At 38.3% G+C, this 21,746-nt stretch overlaps 1 long non-coding RNA gene and 1 pseudogene across 6 annotated transcripts; one reads left to right on the top strand and one right to left on the bottom strand.

Moving 5' to 3' along the window:
- Positions 1-230: 230 nt before the first annotated feature.
- Positions 231-15,234, bottom strand: Gm43358. 6 transcript variants are annotated; one of them, XR_001784770.2, is made up of 6 exons: positions 15,153-15,234; positions 10,857-10,902; positions 6,109-6,328; positions 2,832-2,962; positions 1,258-1,304; positions 231-446 (listed from the first exon to the last, which is right to left on the bottom strand). It is a non-coding gene; the product is annotated as a predicted gene 43358 (long non-coding RNA). The 6 variants fall into 6 exon arrangements; XR_001784772.1 differs by having other exon boundaries at positions 2,832-2,959; positions 15,153-15,185; XR_001784771.1 differs by having other exon boundaries at positions 2,832-2,975; positions 15,153-15,185.
- Positions 15,235-15,471: 237 nt separating this feature from the next.
- Gm8857 lies at positions 15,472-21,247 on the top strand (annotated as a pseudogene).
- The last annotated feature ends 499 nt before the right edge of the window (positions 21,248-21,746 follow it).

The following is a 21,746-nucleotide window of genomic DNA, read 5'->3' on the forward strand; positions in this document are numbered from 1 at the left end:
GTTTTAAATAGCTTCTTCTTTATTTGAGTATTTTTGGTAAAAATAAATTATTGTTATTGTTTTATTATTTTATAAATTAATGACAAATTACCAATATATAATAAAATCCATGGATCCTTCGTATTTCTTATTATTGTTTGCAATGAGAACCACCTACTAACAGAGATATGATTTTGCTAGAAAGAAGAAAGTTTGGATCCTACTAGGCATTTGTGAAGATTTAAGGAGGGTACCATATATGTGTCTTGAAAAAGACTTGCTGTAGTGATTCACAATTTTGGGTATTAAAATCTTTCTACATACCTTATTCTGCAATGATCTTTCAACCTTAATAGGAGGAGATGGAATATATATGTTCCAGTTAGTGTTGAGTATTCCTTAGCCTCTTGTTCCCTCTATGCCTTGACCAGTTGTAGGTCTTTGTGTTGTTTCCTATCTATAAAACACTAAGAAAGATCTTCTTTGATGATAAGTTATTAGGAGTCAGTTTATTATATGCCCACTTGAACAGAATGATGGTAGTAGGCTCTCCATAAGAACTATGAGCTGTCTACTACCGTTCTTTAACAATAATTCAGTGGAAAGTCAGAATTAATTTTAATCTCTTTATACAATGGAAATGCTAATCCAGGCCAGCAAAATGGCTCAATTGGCAAAGGTACTTCCTGCCAAGCATAGCAAAGAGATTTTGTTCCTGGGATCCCACATAGTAGAAGGAGAGAACCTATTCCTCTACTTGTCCTAAAACCTATATGTGTGTTCCATGACACACACTATGTTCAGATACATAGACACCCACAAATACAAAAACATAAAATGAATAAAATATTTTAAAAACTTTGATGTTAAATAATGGGGCTAGAAAAATGGCTTAATAGTTAAGGCTACTTGCTGGTAGACAGAGGACCTAGGTTCTGTTCCTGTTCCCATGTTTAACCAAAGCTTCAGGGAATGTATTACCTTCTTCTGGCTGCTAGAGCACTCTATACTCATATGCATACTACGATACACAAACATGCGCACGCATGCGGGCATACACACACACACGCACACACACAAGCACACGCACACGTACATGCACACACATGCACACACACATGCACACACACAAATGAATGCACACATGTGCACACACATACACACGATATTAATTTTAAAAATATTTTGAAAATTTAAAATAACAGTAGAGGCTGTCTTGAGTTGTGTTTTATAACTAAATATGATATTTTGAAATAAATCGATATTTTATACACTTACCTAAATGAATTGGTTTAACAGTTTATTCTTGTCATTAGAGCTGATATCTAAGGAAAGCAATATCTAATTTAATACTCTGCATTAAGAAAATTAAGTTCAGGCTTAGGATTTCTCAACCAAAGACAGTAGATACCTGCGTTATATTAACACATAGTTTTGAAGACTCATGAACATTATTTTTACTCTATTATTCACTAAATCATTCGACCCCATTTTTGGAAAATGTAAAGATAATTAGGGGAGATCATATACTGTGGGTTGAAATAATGGATCACAATAAAGGTATGAGAAAAACTTTGCATTGCCACAATAGTGTACTTCATGCATATTAGAGTTGTGGCCTAGCATGGAAATAGTCCTCTTGTGAAAGCTGGTACTTAGCAAGTAATACTTCAAAAGAAACACACTGTTCCTAGTGCTTCTTCCTCCTTTCTTAAGAGCTCTGTGGTCCTGTGGTGTGGCTTTCATTGATATTCTCCTTTACCAAAAAAGGGAAATGAGCAAAAGTTCCAGTAACTTGCTCATATCAATATATAACTCACTGCTGACCCGGGTTACAAGCATGGCTATCTCTCTGCTAGCAAGAATTTAGTTTTTATCACATCTGATTCCAGTTTCAATCAAGGCAGAGTTTTATCATATGTGAGGTGACAGAAGAAAGCTGAATACTATCCAATTCAATATAGCAATTCAGTGCTTACAGAAAATATCTGAATACATTGCATCTTGAAATTAGTCAAAAAAATGTGTTCAAGCATAGGAGGAAATGTAACCTTCTCCAGGAAACATGAAAAGCCTTCAGAGTCCCTTGCTTTTAATGTCTATTAGGACAGTCCATTTATATCAGTCACTTTGTTTTAGCCAAAGAAGAGTTATACATCAGCTGCTGCCGTAAGATATAAACAATAGAGAATTGTTGTCACAAGTCAAATTCTGTGGCATTTCACCCTTAATCTTTCCCATGTATGGGACACTTTCTCTTTCTATGAGAATATTAATCTCCTCAAGGTTGGCTACTTCTGCCTTCTCAGCATAGTTAACTTTAATCCTTGGCAAATTTGTCCAAATACTTCTGTTTCACCTTTTAGAAAAGTTCCATCTGGTAGTTGGTTGGGTTTTTGGTTTTTGTAGCATTTGCAATTTTATTGAAACCGTTTACATTTGATGGATTCAAAAATAATTAAAGAGAAATTAAAATTTTATAAGAAATATATGCTTTTAAAATAATTTTAAGATTAAATGGTATATGTAATCTATCTTTCCAGGAAAAAATAAAAATAACTACATAATTGTTGAATAAAATATAAATTTAATTTTGAAATGATCTTGATAGTTCACCAATGCTACAAAGTAGTCTCTGAAACTACACCAAATAAGAGCTTTTTATAAACCCATTTGTCCTAAATTTCACAGTATTTTCAAATGGCTTCCCACAAATACTATGAGTGGACCAAGCTCCACAGGTCTGTCAATGAAAGCATGACAAGAAAAATGGATATTATGTAACTACTTCAAATATATATATATATATATATATATATATATATATATATATACTCATATTTTTAACATACCTTATTAACTATTTATGGAAAGAAATTCACTATCCAAGCTGCATAGATCAGAGACAATGTATTTCAGAGTTGATGTTTGCTGCCCATTTGTTTCTCTGGTACTTTGTTTCTGAAGTGCTAGATTCTGGCTGCTGTAATGGAATACTGTTGAGTAGGTGATTTAGCAAGCAAACAGTTTTTTTCTTCTAAGTAGGTATGTATTCTATTAAAAAACAAGGGTTCTGAAGTAAAAAAGTATCTATTGAAAGCCATATTTCTGATCATAAATATTGCCTTACTGTTTCCTCAGGTGATAAAGGAAGAAAAGATAGAGAAAGAGAAACATTGAAAATAAGGAAAAAAAGTGGGGGCCGATATATAAAAGGAAAGAAGAAAGAGAAGAGGGGAAGTGGATGTCAGAGGAGGCAAAGATGGTGAAGAATGGGAATAGGAGGAAACAAAAAAAGAAGGTAAGAAGGTAGGGAGGCAAGAGAATAAAGAAGAAAATGGAGACTAAAGGGTATATAAAGGAAGAGGCTAGAGGGATTGGAATAGACAGAACAAAAAAACTGGAAGGAAGATGGTAGGGGAAGGAAGGAGAAAAGGAAGAGAATGAAAAGGGCAAAGGGAGAAGGGAGGAGATAAGTATGTGGAGAAAGGGAGAGGGTGAGAGAATAAAGGAAGAGTGGATGGAGAAAAAACTCTAAAGCACAGGAAGGGAAGGAGGGAGAGAGGAAGAGAAACTGAGGCAGAGACTGACAGAGACAGATAGAGACGAAGACAAACAGAGACAGGAACATAGATAGAGACAGAGACAGAGAGAGGAACATAGACAGAGACAGAGAGAGGAACATAGACAGAGACACAGAGAGGAACATAGACAGAGGCAGAGACTTCTGTGCACCTTTGTGTAAAAGCAGGAAACTCATTCATCAAGTTTACCTTCATTGCCTAATTAACTCCCACTTTTTAAATGTATAATTCATTACACAATGCACATGCATTCTAACTGTTTGATATTATGGTACCTGCATAGGCTTTAAAAGATATTTTATTAATTCCTTAAAAACTTTACATAATATATTGGGACATATGACTGCCCATCATTTAACACACTTTCAACCCTCCTTTTCCTTCCTACCCAACTATGAGATGATTTCTTGGTTTTTGTCTTTCTCCAGTTTTTGATACTTAACTTACCTTGGAATAGAACCCTGTTCTGTTGTGTGCTGAGTCTACCAGGAGTCATAATATCAAAATATTAGCTTTTCCTCCTCAATAGCTAGGAAGCGCTAATAGCTTCTCAGCTAGTGGTGAAATTACATACCAACTTTCCTCAAGTACACTGTAGTTTTTCCTAGCTGGAATTTTTGCATACCTTATGTGTGCTGTCACATAATTGTGAATTCATATGTTTATTTTCCATGTGCCTGGAAAACAGTTTTCTTGATGTTATCTACAACCTTGGCCTTTCTAAGCTTTCTGGCCCACTTCTAGATAATTTGCTGGGCCTAAATATGACACATAAATGTCTGATTTACAGCTGAGTACTAGACAGCTTGTTTTATTCTTCCTGCTGAAATGCTTGAGGCTCTGTATTAACTACTACCTACTACAACAAATAGAGGCTTTTCTTTAGAGGTCAGAGAGACTCTGATCTATGGGTACAGGAGAAAGTCACTGGGAGTGGTTTTAATACTATATCTATTAAACAAAATAATAGTACTTCATTCTCCACTAGAAACTTTGACTTACCTAGCCACAAGTTTTGTTGTACTTAATATTTCTAAGGTTAGGTTTGATCTCATGGAACAGGCCATTAATCCAAACATTTGTTTGGGTACTCCAGTGAAATGTATGTTACCATTCAAAGTGTGGGCCTAATTTGTCAATCCAGTCATTGTGGCTTTAAGAGCTCACATCTGGGTGAGGTTGAGGCTAACAGTTCTCCTCTAACAGCCTACATAGCACTGAAGACAGTAGAGTTGAAGCTTGAAGTTGAGTACCAGATTAATATCTACATGTTCTATGATTCAAATATGTGATGTTTTAGCGTTAGGGTCCTACTGTCAATTTCCAGAGGGTAGCCACTACTTGGAATATTCTCTAATTTGAGGGAGGGGGATGTCTTTCTTTATGAACCTATTTACTAACATTTCACTAAGAGGTGACCCATTCCTGCAACTGGGTATTTAAACTGGTAGCAGGGGAAATTACTTTTAATATGGCCTCCCCCATTAAATCTTTGCATGTATAGAAGGATATATTTTATGAAATTCTTATAGTAGCAGAATTCCATGTGGCTTTTCCAAAAGACCATGAGTGTTAATTATTCCTCCCAATATTCCCTGTTTACCCTGTGATGTGTTTATAAAAAGTTAAGTAGAGAAGGAATATGTTCTATGGGGGTGTAGTCAGGTATGGAGGAAGGGGGTGTCACAGCGGGGCCATGACAAGGCATCCCTTCCCACTGAGCGACCAGCCATATGAAGGTATAGTATAGAATAGAGTTTATTCAGGGTATGGGGAGAGGAATTAAGAGAGTAGTAGAGTCAGAGAAAGGTAGAGAGAGAGTAGAGAAGTAGAGGCCAGCCATGACCACATGGAGGTGAGGCGGGGAGAGGGAAGAGTAAGGGAGCAAGATCCCAAGAGAGCAAGAAAGGAACAAGAGAAGGAGGAGGGAATGAGCACCCCTTTTTGTAGTGGGTCAGGCCTACCTGCCTTTGCCAGGTAACTTTGGGTGGAGTTTAGACAGAATGCTAACACCCTGCCTTCCAGTTCCTATCAAATCTAATGATTTCAGTTCTATTATTGCCCTTAACTCTTTATACTACTGTGCTCTGTCTTCTGTCTTTCTGTTCTTCGTAAATATCCCCTGACTAAATTTCTAGACTATCCCGGTATTCCGAGTAGAACTTAGAGACCAACTTTTTTGGGTTTAGACTCCATCTTATAGAACCTAACCCAAGTTTGAACTCAAGTAAACTAACAGGCCAGTGCCTGGCACCAGTTTCCAGGCACCCCCCCCCCCCCGCCGCCGCCACCCCCCACCCCTGCCGCCACACACACACACACACACACACACACACACACACACACACACACGACCTGTCTCTCCAGGTTATTCTCCCAACAAATTTGCACCTCCATATTACAAGCCCTCCCTGCCTAACAATCACCAGTCATGAGGAAAACAGAAGTTAAGTTTATGGTTTGGCTTCTAGCGCCAGCCAATTATGATGAAGACCATAGTAGCCCCACCCCCAATTACATGCTTAACCAGACTAGAAACACTCACCCTTCTCTTGATATTTCCTATAAAATCTTGTCCTGAGGAGTGTTTGGGGCTTTTATCCACCGAAACCATCCTGTGTGTCAGCATGACTTAAGCCCGAGTTTGAACTTATGAATAAAGACTCTTGTGTGATTGGATCGGATCGGATCGGCACCTGATTGGTCTTTCGGAGTTCACAAATGCTTCTTGGTACTACAGAACATGAATCTCTGATGATCCAATGCTATCATCATGAAAGGAGAGAAAATACATGATTTCTGGGCCTGGGTTGCCTTGGTGGAAACAGAATGTAAATATATCACAGTCATCACAAAAAATTGAAGATTTCTGTCACTTTAGAAATTTCTTCTTGAGTTCTTTCAACTAATTTGCTCCCATATATTCACCTTTAAAAATTAGGAAGTTAATATCTGTGACAAAAAAAAAAATAATTTACATTTCCTATGTTGTCATGTAAAGTGATCACATGTTATCAGATACTTGGCTTTGACTTCGTTTGATTCCTGTTGTATTGGAGATCAGTGCACATTGTGGCTCATGTGTGAGGCAGCTGATTTCTGCTGATGTATTAGTCTTTCTACTTACATATTTGTCTGCATGTTGCTCCTACAATTGAAATATATTACAAATAAAGCAGTTGTAAATGTATGATAACATCAGTGATACACATCTACTTTTATTTCCTTTTTGAAAATACCAAAATACATTTGGCTTTTAAAAGAAAGGTCAAAAAATATTGCCTAGTCACTATCTCATTTTGTTGCAGAATTCATCTTCATAGATGGTAGTGTGTTTTAACTATTGACATTTCACTGAGTGAGAAATGAAAGCTCTTTATGGATTTAAGTGTAACTCTCTTGACACACACACACAGAAACTTATTTTTCGAATTTCACAAATTTATAGTAATACTTCAATTTTATATTTCATTTAAGACTACAGACTATATTTACTTTTTTGATTAATTATATAATTGGAGATTGTATCACTAATTATGATTCCCAAGTTGACAATAATATTTAAAATTAATGTTGTGTATCATTCCCTGATACTTAAATTTCCCATTTATATTAATAAAGGCATATCATCCCATTTACCTTATTGTTAACTTTTATGATTATGGATAATTCTATTGAATTATTTCTTTTTATACCATAAGTCCTATGTGACATGTTTATTATTGTTACTTTAAGTTACAGTGAGTCATTTAGTAACATTTGTTTAAGAAATAAGTAACTTTTGTGCAAGCATTTATTTACTATTATCTTCAGATAACATACTGTCTGAGCTTTCATTTTTCTGAAAATGACTATTCAAATGCAATTTTGATATATGTTCGTTTTAAATGTATATCTATGTCTATCACTGTCATATATATATAATGAGATATATCATCTCATTATAAAATATATAAGTCATTATAAACTATATAAAATTTAAATATATATACAATATATAAGTCATATATATATATAAGTCATATATATGCATATATGTATGTATATATGTATATATATATATATATATATATATATATATATATATATATATATATGAAGACTCTTGTATGATTGTATCAGATCCTCTCCTGATTGGTCTTTCAGAGTTCACAAATGCTTCCTGGTACTACAGAACATGAATATCTGATGATCCAATGCTATATAAAATATATATATATATATAAGTAAAAAATATATATATAAAAGTAAAATATAGAGCCGGGCATGGTGGCACATGCCTTTAACTACAGCACATGTGTGGCAGAGGCAAGCGGATTTCTGAGTTTGAAGCCAGCCTGGTCTACAAAGTGAGTTCCAGAACAGCCAGGGCTATACAGAGAAACCCTGTCTAGGGGAAGAAAAATATATATATATATATACAAGAGAGAGAGATAGAGAGGGAGTGAGGGAGGGAAGGAGGGCGGGAGGGGAGGAGAGAGAGAGAGAGAGAGAGAGAGAGAGAGAGAGAGAGAGAGAGAGAGAGAGAGAGAGAGAGAGAGATGACATTAGGTTGTGGTTCTATCTGCATTTCAGCTTTACTTTCATAGGCATATTAACTTAAGGTTCTATGAGCCTAGGGTGGATGTTACTTCGCCAAAAACCATGCCTGAAAAGAATAAAGTAGGTAGGAAAGTTCTCCAGATGAATTTTTCCATTTTCATCTGAAGTATAAAAGGCTTTTCCAGAAGCCCTTGCAGCAGATTTCCACTTAAAATGCAGTCACCAGAACAGAGCTTCACAGTTACTACTGGGTTAGGTCAGACTGGAAAATTTAGGATCTGACTTTCCACCCTTTGCTATATGACAAAATAAACGGTTTTCAGTATGAATTTAGCCTCACACATCAATTATATTTGTCTCAATAGGGAACGGAAGAAATTATCTCAAAGATATCCATTTGAGACTCATGGAGAATCTAATGGGTCCAAGATGTCAATAGCAGCTTTAATTATCAGATCATGTTTACATTGATACATTGGGAGCCTACAAGCATATCAACTTCAGTTGTCTGTTTCTTTCTACTTAAATTTTAGAGCATATTTTCTCATTTTATTTCATTTATTACCATTTCCCTTACAATTCTAAACTATATTATGCTCCTTTTTTTCTACCATTAAGACTATGCTTCTTTACTTCTGTGTCTCATAGATTCTGTTCACTAGTTTCTCTATATATCTTTCATTTTCCCATGCACAGTTTTACTAAATTATTTTTCAATATTACATATTGTCATCTATTATTTTTCAGACCTCATCCTTAATAAAAATGTCAATGCTTAACAGATCTTTTGGAAAACAACATATCAAATTCAAAACACCTGCTTCTGAAGACTAGGCTTTGAGGTCATTGTCAATTTTTGTTTCAATCAGCTGTAAACAAAACAAAAATATCAAGGTATGAAGTGGGGTTCCTATCTATGGTGGTGTGAATAATAATGGCCCCATAGATTTATACATTTGAAAAATGGACCCAGTTAGTGGGACCCTGTGGGAAAGAGTTGTGGCTTTGTTGGAGGACATATGTCACTGGCAGTGAGCTTTGAAGTTTCAAAAAAACACATCATGCTCTGTTAGCTTCTCTCTCTCTCTCTCTCTGGAAGTTAGTGTGTCTTCTGTGGTTTTCTCTGTCTCTACCTGTCTCTGTCTGTCTCTCTGTCTGTGGTCCACTCTTTGTCTCTTTCTGTGTCTCTCTGTCATTCTCTGTCTCCTGTCTCTCTGTCTCTGTCTCTCTCTTTCTCCGTCCTACTTGCAGATAAGATGTAAATTACTAGCTACTTCTGTAATACCATGCCTATGTGGCTAGTGTCATCTCCTCCAATATGATGATCATGGATCCTGCTTCTAAACTCTAAATTCCAATAAACACTTTTTTTTGAAAAGTTGCTTGATCATAATGTCTCTTCACAGAATTAGAAATGTAACTAAGGTACTATGTATAAGGAATTTCTTGTCTGTTTTATTATAAATAATTCTGAAATTTGAAAATTAAAAACAATGTAAAATCTTTACTGGATTAAGGCCTTCTGTCATTTGACAATAACTTTCACTTTTACCGTTCATATAAATATTTATTTTGCCACCCATAGAATATTAGTACAGACATTAAAATGCTTTAGTTCTGGATATTTGTTTGCTTTCTTTTAAATGTGAACTAGTAAGTAACAATATTACTGGTGTATGTACAGCAGACCATTTATTTTTGGTTGAGATGTTTCAACAAATATCAAGAGACAAGTGTGATATAATAATCTACCAAGACAATAAGAAAATTGAGATCACAGGTTTCAGAGGAGAACACTTTTCTCTCATTCTAACTGCAGACAAACATGACTGAACATTGACTGAACAATGGCCATGGTGTTTTACGGTTTCTAAATCAATTATCAATAAGTCTATGAGGTGTAAAATAGAGGGAGCTGGTGTACAGTTTTTCAGGGAGCAGAGAATGATGCTAAGTAATCAGGACTACTGATTGAAGGAAAGAATTACTTTATAAAAATGAGAAGTGAAGTTCTTAGCATCTTTCTTCCAGAAAAGCTATTTCAAATTTACTTATAGTAGTTGTAGAGTGTTATAAATTAGATATTATAAATGGGAATGTTTATATTACCTGAAAATTTAATATGATATAGAATCACCTTGAAGTAAAGATATTAGACTAATCTGTAATAGGTTATAAGGATTAGGTTAATTAAGATAGACTAACCTGGTTAGATCATGTTGTTGTTCCACCTATAGGGTTGTAGACCGCTTCAGCTCCTTGGGTACTTTCTCTAGCTCCTCCACTGGGGGCCCTGTGTTCCATCCTATAGATGACTGTGAGCATCTACTTCTGTATTTGCCAGGCACTGGCATAGACTCACACGAGACAGCTATATCAGGGTCCTTTCAGAAAAATCTTGCTGACATATGCAATAGTGTCTGGGTTTGGTGGCTGATTTGTGGGATGTATCCCCAGGTTACTAACCAGTACCCCCCAGAGCTTGTGTCTCTAGCTGCATATGTAGCAGAAGATGGCCTAGTCGGCCATCATTGGGAAGAGAGGACCCTTGGTCTTGCAAACTTTATATGCCCCAGGACAGGGGAACAACAGGGCCAAGAAGTGGGAGTGGGTGGGTAGCAGCACGGGATGTGGGGAGGGTATGGGGAACTTTCAGGATAGCATTTGAAATATAAATGAAGAAAATATCTAATAAAAATAGAATAAAATACATTAGAGAAAACAAAAAAGAAAAAAAAAAGGTAGACTAACCTCCTCTCACTGTGCGAGAAATGACTTTATCAGATAGGATCCCACACTGAAAAAAGAGAAGTAAGATAGCAAAACACAATAAATCATTTCGGTGTCACGACTTCCTGACCACAGTTTCATGAGTGGCCAACTGCCTGAGATTTCTGAGTCCATGACCTCTCTGCCTTGATGATGCACTGCACCTTTGAATTCCAAGCCAAATTAATCCCTTCATTCTTTTTTATTGTATATAGTTTTTATGTCCCTGAAATGATAAAGTAATTGTATATCATATCTCCCCTTCCCTTTCCTTCATAAACTTCATCTTCACACCTACTCTTTTTCAAATTCATGGGCTCTTTTTGTGTTAATTGTTATTGGCCTTAGTGTGGGGTAATGGTGGTATTCTTTAATACATAAATACAGCGTGATCAGTCTCTAGTAACTGATGTTACTTTTTATATGTGTTTTCGTGGCATTAAATAACCAGTTGGTGTTCTATTCCCTTGAAAGGCCATTCTCTCACTTTCAACATCCCTTAGTTGGCATGAATTCTTTCTCTAGGGTTGAGGCCTCCTGAGTCTTCTCCCTTCGACAGCAGTACATCTGTCGGTTGTCCTTGTTCAGATTATGTATAGGCAGCCATGCTGTTGAGGCTTACTGCTGTAACTTTTCTAATAGTTTAAGGAGGCATAATCTGCTAGAATTGCTCTACCCCCTCTTCCACGATGAAATGCCCAAGCTATTGAAAAAAATATGAAAAGATAAAGGAAAAAATGTGTTTTGTATCTGAATTTTATGCAGAGTAAGATGTACACAACAGAGCACAAGACCTTCAAATTTGACCATTAATTCAAACATGTAATTTATTTTTTAATAATAAAGCCTGCATCTGTGTATAAAGGATTGGCATCACACCTCCTAAAGAAAACATACAAACATACAGAAAACCCATGAAAGATTATACAGTGTCTTGGATAAACATAAGTAATAACCCCAATGAACTCTAATCTCACACTTGTTAAAATAGCCATAACCAAGAAGATGTAAGACTGACATGTGTATGCATACCTCGTGTGACAGAAGAAATATTTGCCACCAACTGCTTTCTGATAAGACTACATAGATATTTCAAAGCAATGCTATGAAATTATTTTTTTCTTAGTTGTTTATAAACCTTACCTCTATATCTTGAAAAACTTGACTTCAAAATAATGAATTCATGTTTTAGATAAATTCTGCTGCAATACACTAGCAAAATGAAATTCACATGTGCTGGTAATAAAATTACAAGAAAATTTAAAACACTAAAAAGGTACTTCAGAAAACAAAATTAAAATTTACATAAAGGCCAGCCCTCCAATGACCAAATAAATACCAAAAAAATTGAAATTGGCATGTCCAATTGATGTTTACTCACCATCCCCACTGTGTCATTTTACCCAATTGCCAAGATCTAAACACAAACTCAGAAATGAAATAGTAAATAGATTTTACTGTATATAATGTAGTATTTTCCGTAATAAAACAAGTGTGTCTAAAAGTAGATGTTGTATCAGTCAACAATAATAAAAAAGAAGATGATAGATAGACAGACAGATAGATAGATAGATAGATAGATAGATAGATAGATAGATAGATGGATGGAAAAATGATAGATAACAAATACATTCGATAGATTTTTTCAAGATTCAAATTTACAGGTTTCTTGATGAAAGGATTTTTTTTTTCAAAAATGTTTTCAAAGTATAATTTTAACATTATTTGAATGTATCTACCAGAACGCTGCTTGGAGATCTGAGTAGCTTGAGAATCTAATGGTCTTAGTGAAAAGGAGTCAATGTATTGATGACAAAGAAGTAATTGATGCTCCTTTCCTAATAGGTCCATTAAACTAATATAGCCATCCGGACTAAAATAATTTAATATTCTTTATTCTGGGTAAAACCGCAAGAGGATGCATACATTTTCCATGATTCAATTTATCATCAGCATGAAATGGACAATTCTTTCATTTGCATTGATTGTCTTGTGCTTTTCAGTTAAACTTCAGGAAAAAGAGAGGTAAAGACAAACGAAACAAAAATGATATGTCATTTCTTTGGATGTCTGTCAGTGAGCCATGTGGATTTCCTCTAAAAATTCGAAAGACAATCACTCCATTGAATATTACTCACACAATAGTTACAAATAATATAAAACAAATTTGGTGTGATTCTAACCAAAATATTTCGAATATTTTTCTTGGGATTTTGTTATTTCAAATGAATTGGCAAATTGCTCTTTCTAACTCTATGAAGAGTTGAGTTGGAATTTTGATGGGGATTGCATTGAATCTGTAGACTGCTTTTAGTAAGATGCCCATTTTTACTCTTAATTACACTGACCCATGAGCTTGGGATGTTTTTCCATCTTCTGAGTTCTTCTTCAATTTCTTTCTTCAGGGATATGAAGTTCTAGTCATACAGATCTTTCACTTGCAAATGATATTCTTAACAATAAAGGAAATTCTGGGGGAATCACACCATCCCTGACCTTAAGCTGTATTACAGAGTAATAGTAATAAAACTACATGGTATTGGTACAGAGACAGGCAGGTACAGAATTGGAACAGAACTGATAACCCTGAGATGAACCCACACACCTATGGTCACTTGATCTTTTACAAAGCAGCTAAATCCAGCCAGTGGAAAATAGACAGCATTTTCAACATATGATCCTAGTTCAATTGGCAGTCAGCATGAAGAAGAATGCAAATTGATCCATTCTTATCTCCTTGTACAAAGGTCAAGTCCAAGTGGATCAAGTATCTCCACATAAAACCAGATTTGCTGAATCGAATAGAAGAGAAAGTGGGGAAGACCCTGGAATACTTGAGCACAGGAGAAACTTTCTGAATGGAAAAACAATGGTTTATGTTTTAAGATCAACTATCAACAAATGGGACCTCATAGAATTAAAAAGCTTCTGGAAGAAAAGGACACTGTCAAAAGGACAAAATGGGAACCCACAGATTGCGAAAAGATCGTTTAAACCTCTACATCTGATAGAGGTCTCATATCTAAAATATACGAAGAACTAAAGAAGTTAGACTCTAGAGAAATAAATAACCCTATTAAAAAGTGGAATACAGAGCCAGAGAATTGTCAACGGATGAATCACAGATGGCTGAAAAACACTTAAAGAAATGTTCAACACTCTTAGTTATTAGGAAAATACAAATGAAAACAACCTTGAGATTCCACCTCAAGCAAGTCATATTGGCTAAGATCAAATATGAAGGTGACAGCAGATGTTGAACAGGCCCTGGAGAAAGAGAAACACTCCTCCACTGCTGGTAGGACAGCAAACTGGTAAAACCACTTTGGAAATCAATCTGGTGGTTCCTGAGAAAGTTGGAAATAGTTTTACCTAAAGACCCAGCAATACCGCTCCTAAGCATATACCCAAAAAATATTACAACATATAACAAGGACTCCTGCTCCAGTATATTTGTAGCAGTCTTATGTAAAATAGCCAGAAGCTGGAAACAACCCAGATTTCCCTCAACAGAAGAATGGATACAGAAAATGTGGTACATTCACAGAATGGAGTACTAGTCAGCTATTAAAAACAATGACTTCATACAATTCGAAGATAATTGGAAGGAAACTAGAAAATATCATCCTGAGTGAGGTAAATCAGACACAAAAGAACACACATGTATGTATTCACTGATAAGTGGATATTAACCCAAAAATCACAATGCTCATGATACAACCCACAGAACATATTGTGCTTAGAAGGAAGACCAGAGTATGGATGCTTCAGTCCTTCATTAAGGGGAGAACAGATGATCATATGAGGTGGAGGTAGAATGGGACATAGGAGAGACAGAGGAAGGGAAGGAAATAAGGGGGTGGGGGCAAGTATAAGGTACTGAAAGGGAGGGGAGACAGGTACAAAGGGCCAAGAAAAAAAAAGTATGAAAAAAAAGGGTCAGGAAATTGAACAAAAATATGTAGGGGTTGGGGGGTGAGGAACAGAGGATAGCCTCTTGTGGGTCTCAGACATCAGGGAATCGTGAGGCTCCCAAGACATAAAGGGGATGACTTTAGCAGAAATGCACAGTGAAGGGGAAGATAAAACCTGTAGAGACCAACTCCAGAGGATAGCTGTGTGTCTGCCTACCCCCACCCCGATATTGCCCTCTGTCAAGGGTTAGTTACACCCACCCATCTCAAAGTTTTTAACCCAGAAATGTTCCTGAGCAAAGGAAGAACAGGGACAAGAAATGAGGCAGAGACTGAAGGAAGGGCCATCCAGGGACTGCCCTACCTGGGGATCCATCCTGTCTGAAGAAACCAAACCAGACACTGTTCCTGTGGTCAAGAGGTGCTTGCAGACAGGAACCTGGAGTGGCAGTTCTTTGGGAGGTCTGGCCAGCAACTGACAGTTGGAACCAACCATTAGACTGAGCTAACAGAACTCCTTGGGGGAGCTTGGGGAAAAACTGGAAGTGCAGAGGGGGATTGCAACTCTATTGGAAGAACAACAACTGCTGACAGGACCACCCAGTGTTCCCGGAGACTAGACTACAAACCCAGGAGTGTATAAGGAGGGATCTATAGCTCCAGGTACATTGTAACAGAGGATGGCCTTGCTGAAAGCAGTGGGAGGTGAGGCCCTTGGTTGTGGAGAGTTTTGATGCCCTAGTGTAGAGGGCAGTAGGGAAGGAAAGGGTGAGTGGGTTGAAGCAGCACCCTCATCCAGGTGAAGGGGAGGAGGAGAGGGAAGATATGGCTTGAGGGATTGGTGGAGGGGTAACCAGGAAGTGGTATATCATGTGAGATATAATCGAATGGAATAACTAATAAATACATTTAAAAAAAACACACACACACATATGCAATGCATTTCATTTTACAAATGAAGACTCAGGAGCCAGCTCAAAGAGTCAGGAAAAGCACCCAACTGACCTTCCTGCCCTGCTGACCTCTAAGAAGGAAAGCATTTTTTTATCTCTCTCCACACTGTCTTAAATATCCTTGAACTTAAAGACCTTCCATTGGTTTAGTTGTTTTCATTCCCTCTCAACTGGTTAATTCTTCTGCCTCTTGACCTGGAGTTGACTTTGTATTGCAATAAAGGTCTGTGCTACACCTGAGCCAGACAAGAAGGTACAGCAAACAGAAAGCTCTTGAGTTAAAAGTCTGTGGTAGGGATGAGCTACACTATAAAAAGGGTTTTAGTTTGTTTGTTTGGGGTTTTTTGTTTGTTTGTTTGTTTTTGTTTTTGTTTTTGTTTTCAGAATATAGTACAATCTTGGGGTTTAAAATGCAATCAAATATCCTGCAACAGAAGTCAGCGAAGTTCCCTCCTTTATAGAATAGAAATCAAGCCCTCTGACAAGTGTTCTGGTATTGAAACACATGAACATGTGCAGGGAGTCAAAGGCTGTAGACCATGACATCAGCAATCTCTTCTTGGAAACTCTATTGTCTCCTGGAGAGTTCTTGGCATCTCCTGTGATGTCACCAGTGTTGTAGCAACAAGCTCATATAGGATTCTCACTCAGTGTCTAGCCACTAGGTTGGTGAACATGTTTGCTCGACTCTGCAATCTTTTTGGGAGAGTCAATGTGGATGGGAGAGAGGCCAGAGAGAGGAGGAAAGATGCTGGCCTTCCATCTGAGAGTAATGAAGGTCGAAGGAGGTGGACTTGGAGAATTTGGAGTAAGTCCTGGGAAGTGGATGTTGAGCTCCCTGGAAGGGGTGGCCTGAGATGGCTTTTCTAGTAATGGGGATCAGGAACTGGAGTCTCTGGGTAGCAAAGAATTTCCATAATTATCAAAATTCTTGAACATCAAGGATTTCAGAACATTACTTTCTCCATCCCCTAAGCAGGAGCTGGCAAGGCCAAAACTGTTATGTTAAGAACTCTTAAGTATTTACATTCACTGAGTATTGTGTGTATTACATGGCAACACAATGAGGCCATCAGGAGTCACAGAGTGTCTAACCTATGCCCTTTTAGGGAAGGGCATGACTGTATTTCACTCTCAGGGCTTTTTAACTTCAGTGGCTATTTGGGAGTAGTATAATAGAGAGAATTGTGCTCCAGCCCATGACCTCATGTTCTCAGAATGACTCTGACATCCTGTCCATGACAGTTCCCACTTTACCTTTCTTAATCACCAGTTGTGAGTGGCAGGCATTTCTACACTGTAACCACAGACCTGTCAGAGTGGAGACACCCAGACAGAGAAGGGATCCTATTGCTACTTCTTGGGTGTTTGGTGTTTCAGTAGGGGCAATTGATAGTATTTTGACCATGTTCTCTCACTGCGTGACTTTTGAAGCCCAAGTCCTGGGCCTAGCATAACTGGGTAGGAGATCTGAGCATCTCCAAGCACTAAAGTACTTGAGAATTGTGATTTTACCATCTGACTTGTGAAACCACGGGACTGATGGCTCTGAAGCCAAATTACACTCTGTTCAGTTGATAATCATCCTGAGTAAGCTGTCTCTCTGGTAATGATAAGCTTGTTTAGGGAGACATCTCTCTGGTAATAATAAGCATGTTTAGGGAGACATCTCTCTGGTAATAAGCATGTTTAGGGAGACAGAGGAAACACCTGGCTGTTTACATCTCCTGGTCTCTCTAGAGTACTGGTAGAACTGAGATCCACTGTGGAGGCATCTCAAGCCCAGAACAAACTCTTTCTGGTGTCAATAGTTTCCAGGCATTGTCTCTCTTTTGGTGGTCTGCCTACACTCTTTGAATTCTCACATGAAAGTATTTTTGTATTCTTCTACCTAAAGGGGCTCGAAGACACACATCATCCACTGCACCTGACGTAAGTAAGAAGAAGTTCAAAAAGGAAAAAGAGAGGCTGACCACAGAGCTGCATCTCCTCATCCAGCTGAGAAATGAGCAGAGAGATCACCTGATCGATTTCAAAGAGAGTTCCAATTACAATAGGTATGCACTGCTCCAAACCCTGTGGTGTCAGTCTGGAGTCTTCAATGTCAGCCTCATCATATCCTTTATAGGAGTTGGGTTCTATGAAGCTGTACCACCAGATTGTCCCTATGCCCAACCACATGTCCATGAATGCTTCATAGCAGAGAGGCAGAACCTGAAGCTTGGTCAGGAGGGAGATGAGAAATGGACTCTTCTGCTTCCTCCAGTAGAAAAGAAGGACTTGTATTCTGAATGAAGAATTCAGGGATAGAGGCAGTAGAGAGTGAGTTCCCAGCATGCATTTGGAAAGCACTTGACAGGATGTGGCTTTGTAAGGTTCTACGTGATTTGAGTGTATGGTGAGTGTTTATACTTGCCTGGCAGGTGCCTGAGTGCTTAGAAGCTCCTTGTAGTATCTAGAGTGGCCTGGTCCCACATAATCCTTCTCAGTGTATATCTAGAAGGCCTGAGGCTCATTCCTGTTCCTCTTTGTTGCCTTATACTGCAAGACAGTAATGCTGCATACATTTCTTTTGCATCGCATTGTGCTCTCTGTTTCTGTCTGTGTCTCTCATTCTTTGTTTCCTTTTCTCCTCTGTGTGTGTGTGTGTGTGTGTGTGTGTGTGTGTGTTCAAGTGTGTGAGTGTGTTCAAGTGTGTGAGACTGTGTGTGTGCACATGTACCTACATGTGCATGATTTTTGTAAGTTTAATATTCCCCCCAAACTTGGGAACCTATGGGGTCTGTGTTTTGGTGTGGGGATTCATCTTCACAACAATTTCAAGGTGATGTTAGTGCTAAAGTCTCAGAGCTCCCACTTTATTCAACAGTGTTCTTTGCCTATGTGGTCACAGTTGTCAATGCACTTGTATCCCTTGGGCATGTTATAAAGCTGTGCTGATGTCTGATCACAACTCCAGGATCATGTGTAAGGTCTGTGTCTATGGTATAAGTTATTCAGGATTTACCACCCCAGTTGTGAAAACAGGAAAAATGTAATCACAGGTTTCTGGTGGGCAAAGACCTGGGCCTAGGCTCTTGAGAGCATAGCTGGTTAGACTGCTACATCCAACCTACTGCATGAACACAGGGAGCCAGGGAACCCTCCATCTTGATGCTTAGCTTCTGCTGTCCTGGACCAGGATAACAAATATTCAAAGCTGAAGATCATCCCAGTATATAGAATCCAGAATGTGCTTTCCATGGCTGGGGTAGTCCAGCACTCAGCCTGAGAAATGTGTTCCTAAAAGCCCATGTTCATGGAGTTCTGTCTTCCTAGGACCAAGCCCACCCAGAAGAAAAATCCATTCTATGAACAACTGAGATCAACGAAGAACCAGGTCCTGTCTTCTGTGCATAAGTTAGAGATGGGGATAATTGAGGCCCAAGAGAATATCCAGGAGCTCAATAAGTGGATAGACTACTTTACATAAGTACCAGTTAGCAAGTCAACAGTGGAATGGCACTTTCTGCATTCCTTGGTTTCTGGACTGGAGAGTCTGCAGTTCTGCTTCTACCCATTCTGCTTTTAGCCATCAGTGTGCCTTGGGATAATAGACTCAGTTTTCATAAATCCGTAAGACACTGTTACCCCTCCCAGCATTGTCCAGGCATCCTTAAAAGCATCAGTAGAAGAGTGATTGTGCATAGTTATTATGCATTACTGAGAGTCTGGTTATCAGGCAGTGTTTTAGAGAGCTGAGTGTGATATAACACAAGGATAGATGCCCTCCCTTTCGTTCTGCTGATCTACTCTGATGGTATTTGCACCCTACTAATTGATGTTGCCTTAATGCATTGGGCGGTCAAAGATCGATGGAGATCCCTCTTTCTTTTGGAGAGACATGGACCCTTATTGGTGTTCCAACTGCAAGAATGATTTCTTCTTCTCTGAAATGGCTGTTTGCTGTTTGTGCAGCTGTCATGGATTTATTGAGATGGATTGTATTATGTCTTCATGGGAGCCTGGGTCCTGGTGGGGTTATTGAGCCTATACAAAAGAATGAGAGGAGGAGGCTGCAGGATCTTACTATGCAGAGGTTTTTTCCAGAAACCTACATAGCCAGCTCTTGATGGAGAAGAATCTTAAGATGTCCATCACACAGAACCAGAAGAACAAGGAAGTACAGATTGATTGGGCTCTCATTGAGAAGTATTTGGTTGACTTGAACCTGAATGGACGAACAGGAGCAGACCAGCAACCATGAGACCCAACAACTTCAGGTAGGGACAAGCAGCTCACTCAAGCAAATACTGTCTGACACCATTTGCCCCATTGGATTCATCTTTGCTTTCCCCTACCACCTTTCTAATCCACACTCCGAAACAGTCACCCACCTCTTGGAATGTAGTTGTTCATTGCCCTTTTTATACACACATATTCTGGGAATTTAGCCTCTTGTGAGAAACTAAATCATTGGCAAATGGACCTTGCTGCTCTGCTTTAATCTGAAGTCTAGAAAGGGTGACAGATGAATAACATGCCACATTTCTGAATGTGTTCATGATAAGTGGGATGGTATGCAGAGCATTGAGCAGCATCTAGGTCCTGGGACAGAGGTCACGCAAGGGTCATGTGACTAGAGGTGGGAAGAACCTTCCAGGGTTAAAATCAAAATGCACATATCAAATGAATGCTTCTCATGGTCATTAATCTAGGGGGCAGGTGGGCTTCTCCTTTCTTCTTGCAATCCAATGAGGTCTCTTCCTATTGCCCAATTCTTGGTTTGCAAGCATAGAAGTCTGAGTGACAGCTTGCCAGTCCATGTGTTTGTGAGTGTTGTTTGACATTTTGCCCTACATGTATATAACAGCAATGGTTTCAGTTAATAGATCATTGTTAACTGTCCTGTTGAGGTAGTGGGAGACAGCAGTCTGACAGATGACATTTAGGTCTCCACCAAGCCTGTGTCTTAAGAACTGCCTTCCTCTCCTAGGACTCAGCGACTCCAGCAAGAGCTGAAATGTCCACATCCCAGGAAGAGAGCCTCCTGCAGAATGAGTTTCCACCTCAGGAGCCCCCTGCTGAACTCCATCCCCAACATCCACAGTCTACCTTGAATGAATCTTATTACACTCAGTACATTTACACGGTGTGAATGGGAGGAAGCCAGTGAGCCAGCTGATTCAGGGTGTTGTTCCCTTTCCTGTTCTGGCAACACCTCTTGAGAAACAACTGAGGTGACTGCCCCTCCAACAGCAGTCCAAGAGGAGATACAGGCTGTAGGTCTGTACTCCTTAACATGCAGTGAAAGGGTGCTGATGTTCAATCATTTTCTGTTCAAGTTTTGGTTAAAGTTTTGCTCTTTATTGTTTTATTTAGTTTTTAGGTTTTGCTGAAGTTATATGTTCTTATTTGGTTTTCATGGTTGAATTTTTCTTTTCATCTCTTTATAGTATTGTACTTTTAAAGCCTGTTTATTAAACATTGTATTTCTAGTAAATAAAAATTGATTTACAACTCTTGACTCTAAGACCATCTTCCTTATTCAGGTTTCCTCTCCACTCCTGTAAACCTAGAACCCACAGCCAGAGATGGATTTCTGTAAGTGTCAGGCAGCCTAGGCTACAGAGTGAAGTGAATGTCACCAAGGGGTATACAAGAAGATGGTCTCTTGTGGATAATGTGGCTTACCCCATGGAAACACACTTTATGATGCAATCTGTTCCATACTGTATCCATGCTGCTATGTATTCTCCTACATCTAAATTATAGCACTCTATAAAGCACATTCTTGACTGACACTGTGGACCAGATTTTGATTAATATACAGTCATTGCTCTAATGCTGCTGAGGAAATAAAAACATTCCCAAAGGAATAGGAAATAAATCAGGAAGGTCAGAGCCATGTACCTCAGTTTTGCCTGCAATACAGAATCAGTGACAACCAAACAATAGAGATAATGGCTTTCTAAGTCAGGCTTTGAAATGTCACTTGGTAGATGATGTTGTTCTTGAACACACAT

This window comes from Mus musculus, chromosome 5 (genome assembly GCF_000001635.26).
Source record: "Mus musculus strain C57BL/6J chromosome 5, GRCm38.p6 C57BL/6J".
In the NCBI taxonomy this organism is placed as follows: domain Eukaryota; kingdom Metazoa; phylum Chordata; class Mammalia; order Rodentia; family Muridae; genus Mus; species Mus musculus.